Source organism: Hipposideros armiger, unplaced genomic scaffold, assembly GCF_001890085.2.
Source record: "Hipposideros armiger isolate ML-2016 unplaced genomic scaffold, ASM189008v1 scaffold_499, whole genome shotgun sequence".
NCBI lineage: Eukaryota > Metazoa > Chordata > Mammalia > Chiroptera > Hipposideridae > Hipposideros > Hipposideros armiger.
This window is the reverse complement of record NW_017731849.1, coordinates 624,179-629,318: the sequence shown is the minus strand read 5'-3', so window position 1 is coordinate 629,318 and position 5,140 is coordinate 624,179. Positions and strand designations below refer to the sequence as shown.

Sequence of the window (5,140 nt, the reverse complement as noted above, 5' to 3'; positions counted from 1 at the left end):
CTGCTTTCTGCACTTTTTTTTTTTTAAGATTTTTTTAAATTGGGGAATTGGGAGAGGGGAACAGTGTTGGGAAATTGGGGAAGGAGAACAGCCAAGTTGTTGTTTTTCGATCTTTGTTGTGGTGGGCACCAGTCGCCATCTGGCTTCCCATCGGCAGCTCGTGGCCTTTAAGCTCAAGGTGCTGTGTTTAATCTTAGTTGCAGGTGGGCGTAGCCACCATCCCATGCGGTAGTCGAACCAGCAGCCTTGTTAAGTGTTAAGAGCGCATGCTCTATCCACTGAGCCATTTGGGCGGCAGCTCAGCTCAAGGTGCAGAATTCAGTCTCAGTTGCGGGTGGGTGTAGCCCACCATCGAACAGGCAATCTTGTTGTTACACCAGCTGAGCCATCCTGACACCTGTTGGCAGCTCAGTGACAGCTCAGCTCAGGCGCAGCGTCACTGGCCCATGTGGGAATCGAACCGGTGGCCGTGTTGCTCAGAGCTTGCACTCTTAAGCCAACTCTTAACCAACTGAGCCACTCGGCCGGCCCCTGCTTTCTGTACTTTTGTATCAGATTTTGCCCTGTGTTTTGCCTACTCTGATAAATGCAAACTTGAATGAAGCATTCAATATCATTTCTCCAAGATGCCAAGATTCTCCTGGGCCTGGAGGCACATCGTACCTGGGGTATGGTCATGGCTTCCCTCGTCAAGTGTGATCTGGTTTCCATCAAATTTGCTAAACCCTCCTGGCCAGGTGCCTCTCTGAGGATGTCACTCCTCCAGTCTCTTTGCAGAGGGTTCCCCACCCAGGTCCCATTGGCACGCTGGTACTCTGCCTCCCTTGATCCTTTTCTCCAGCAGAAGAAGCTAAGTCTGAAATCAAAACATTGTCTTCTATGATTGCAAATGACTTCTATTTACATTTGTGTGCCTTTTAAAAAGACGGCCTGGTTACTGGGTCTGAGGCAAGCGTTTTGGAAGTCCTTAGAGCTGTGTGTCTTCAGACTTGAGTGAGCAGAGTACGCTGGCTTTGTTTGCCCCTAGTTGTCTATGAAACCTCTAGCAATGTGCTAGTTTTTCTTTTTTCTTCTTTTCAACATGTACAAATTCAATTGCTGCAAAACCCCTAAAAACCACATTTCCCCAACTTCTCTTATGTGTGATGAGACTCCTAATTCATTCCCTCACCTCTCTTTTGATGTTACTTCTCTTTTTATTTATTTTTCTTGTTAATTGTACACATTAAGGGAAACCAAAGGGCTGGTTTCTTCTCCCATCCATCCTAACTCAGGGCATATTGCCCATGTACTAAAATAAAATTAACCTTTATTCCTAAAGAGTATCCTAGTTTGAGGACTCACGTTCTCTCTCACACTGCCTTGTTTTATGCACTGATAAGCTTTGAACTCTGCCCTGGGGCATAGTGAATTGATTTTGAACGCCAATGTTTACTCGTTAAACAGTCTATTTGTTATTGATCCAACTCTCACACCACACAGCCCTCTTTTTTTGACTTTAGCTCTATAGTTAATCCTTTTAGTACTCTAGTTAGTAAAATGAGAATTGTCCCTTATTTGGTGGGTATATAGAAGATAGAAGTGGATTGCAACATGTGTTATGATCCTCAGAACAAAGGTCCTGGTAAAATGAAAGTATCGCTATGGTTATTATAAATTAATAATAACAGAAGTTTCCATCGTCAACATGTGTATGCATAGCCTCTCCCCTGCCAGTCTTTTAACTTTTGCTTGTCACATTTGGTGGCACAGTTTTTTCTGAGCATCAGCTGAATTCACACTCAGGTGGAAAGAGCCCTGTAGGGTTTAACTTGAGTCCTGGCCTTTCCATTAACATGTGTGAAGCCAGCCAAATTAATCTCTCTTATTTTGCAAACTGTAAAATTCACAATTCAGACCCCCCACCCCCCACCCCCCAGTAAGGGAGTTATTAGTGATCTGGATTACCATGGTTAAAAAAAAAGAAAAGATAGAGAAAATTAAAATTAAAAGAGAGAAAGAAAAAGAAAGAGAGACTTTCACCTGTAGGGAAATTTCACCTTTTGAGAGAAGAGATTTGGGGNCAAAGGTCTTCTCTCTCTTTTGTCTTCTCGTGACACTTAGAATTGACTCTACTTTTCATTTGGCATTTATGTCCTGCCTTCTGTTAAGCAATACCTTTCTTACTGTTTAGATCTTACTTAGATCCAGGACTACACTGTAAGACCCTGGAGGCAGGGATGTTGTCTTAAGCCTCTTTGAAAATCTCTACTTCAAGTAAAGGAACTTTGCACAGAGTAGGTAGGGACTCAATAAACACTTGTTAAACACATTCATGACTGAAACCCTTTGTACACATTTCACTATCTTCCTCTCTCCACTGTTAGTATGATAACAAGTGTACCTATTTCATTAGAACTCCTGCAAAAGGGATAACTGCTGGGAAATAAAAACTCTCCAAGACATCAGTGAGTAATCGAGGTTTAATTTATTCCAACATTCCCAAGAACAGCTGATTTGCTTTTCCACAAGGGTCTGCATTTTTGCTGTTATAGAAATATGTGGGGATTTCTGATCAGGCTGGAGGGGGAGCTATTTTATCCACAGGTGTTGGCAAGGCTGACAAGGAGCACCGTGCTCAATCCTGCCCATAGAGGGACTATCACAATAGAGGCCGCGCTTACTTCTCTTGTCCTTTTCCCTCCCTTTCCCTTGGTTTCTCAGTACTGACATGAGAGAGCCCCCTCCTCCCCAACTATAGGAATTTTAAGTCTCCTTTCCCCTAGTTTCTTAGCTCCCTAGTTCTTGATCTTAATCACCTTTCAAATCAGCTTTTTAATCTTAAGCAGAATATTGTTTCTAGCCTGAATCTACCCCTACCCCCTGCTCCAGACTATTCCAGGCCCAGCTCCTGGGTGAATAACACCACCTGAATGACTGGTTAAACCAGAGGAAAAAGCCACAGGCTCCATGAAACTAAACAGAATTCCCATCACACAGCCACCTTGCATCTATGGCTTTGGGTCCTGCTTCTTGGGCCAACGCTTTTAACTCTGTTTAACCAAAATCTATCTCTCCTCATCTAGGGGCCGATGGGACAAATGAGGCAAGATTTCCAGTACATCTTGTCCAAAGAGGTCAACACGGACTTGTGGGCGGATCCTGAGACGGCTTCCCCTCATCTAAGATCAGATAGGGCGAGAGTTCTGTGGATCCTCAATAGGTAGGGACAACGGCCACATTCAGCAGGAATCAGGCACAGAAGTAGAGATCTCCTGTTCCTCAACTTCCCATAGAGGTTTATGGGGATCACGTCTCTCAAGGGGGACATAAGGCAGGCAGTTAGAGACAGGAATNAGGACGTTGCTTCACTGGCCCATGTTGGTATTATCATTGCGCTCTTCCCGGGTGAGGCAGTCACTTGCCAGGCCCTGGACGGCCTCTCACAGCGGCTCTTGGCAGCTCACGCCGGCTGCTGGCCACTCACAGTAGCTTTACAGCAGTCCACTGCAGCCTATGCCGTCCCCAGCGACTCACGGCAGCCCATGAGGGATCCGAACTGCAGCCCTACAGCTCAGAGCTGGCATCTCAAGTCAACTCTTAACCAACATGCTACTCAGCTGGCCCATGAGTCCTGCTTCTTCAAGAAAGAATCTAGAATTCACTCACATGTCTTTCCTCGCAACTAGAGTTCAGGCAAGTTCACCAGGCTCTACCAGTCACAGGAATCTGTATGAGACTGACTGAGGAGTGACTCTGTGAGGAAGCAGGCACCATGAGGAATCCATCATTTGGCCAGGATGGCGGTGAAGGCATCAAGCTTTTTTAGAGGACAGTTATGGTGAAGGTTCTGTCATTGGATATCCAGCACCGTTAGGACAACTTGTTTGTTGTATTCATGCCTAGGTGGGCCCTGCCTGGAGTCAGCCTGTGGTTTGGCTACAGTATGTTCATGGATCAATAGCCTCCAAACCAGATTCTCTGACTCTCCTTCAGATTCTGGGAGACAGTTAATATACATCAGTTGTTCAACTCTTCAGATAAAAACGGCTGGAATGGGTTGGCCACTAAGAATCTCTTTAATACATAGTGCAAAGCAGAGAGCAGGTGTTCTGTGATATTTGCTGAATGGAATCATTAAGTAAGATTTTAAACACTATATACATAGGAAGTTAGGAGGATTTCTCCTCACAAACTGCTTGACATCATCTACTCTGGTGAACTGCATAATCCCTTAAGATATTTGTGGTCCCTCCTTGGGGAGGATTAAATTTATCTGCCTCATTGACATAGGCTTGGCCATGGCTTGCTTTGGCCAGTGAAATCTGAGCAGAAGTGATGTGTATCACTTCTGAACAGAAGCTTTAAGAGCCAGCATGTGATCCTCTAGGTCCTTTTCTTTTCACTCTCTACTAAGAGTCAGGCAATGTTCCAAAAAGAGGCTACTCTGTTAGCTGGTGTCCCAGAAACAATGTCACATAAAGCCAAGATGAAGCTGACCTGCAATTAACATGCAGCATGATGGAGCTACAAGTCATTGAGATGTTGACATTGTTGGTTTCCATAGCATAACCTAACTTGTCCTAATGGATACACTCATGTATAGATGAAGACACTAAGGACAAATGATAATTAAGACAGGATTTGAATCCCAGCATTTTAACGTCAAAGCCCATTCCATCTTAACCACATGCTAACCCCTATCCAGCTTCATCATGAAGACAAAAGAAAAAATTATCACCAGTCATTTATATAATTTTAAAAATGATAGAAATAGCCACACACCCTGAAGATATTTAAAGCATTATTAAACAGCACCTTGCAAGACAATAGGCAAATGCACTTGGAAACTTAGATAAGAGGCTAATTTTCCAAGTAACAAAATTAACCTCAGAAGATATAAAGACAGGAAACAGAACAACAACCACAAAATACATTGAAAAATTTATTAAAGGTCTATCCACCCACCTTCTTGACTCCTAAATCTGCTGGCCACCGCTGAAAATGTCAGGTCTAGATCAATTCATGGGTGAATTGTTTCAAATCTTTGAGTAACAGATAATTCCAGTGCTATTTAAATCGTTCCAGAGCATTGAGAAGTATACAAAGCTTTCAAATTATTTTTAGAAATCTAAAGTAACATTGTTCCAAAGCCTTGCAA

General features: G+C 43.5%; 1 long non-coding RNA gene across 1 annotated transcript in view; it reads left to right on the top strand.

Annotated features, from left to right (window-relative positions):
- Positions 1-3,315, top strand: part of LOC109396012 (uncharacterized) — a 16,744-nt gene extending 13,429 nt beyond the window's left edge. Inside the window, exon 3 of the long non-coding RNA XR_002126770.1 lies at positions 3,066-3,315. This is a non-coding gene — a long non-coding RNA (uncharacterized LOC109396012). The remainder of the gene's footprint in view (positions 1-3,065) is intronic.
- Positions 3,316-5,140: the final 1,825 nt, after the last annotated feature.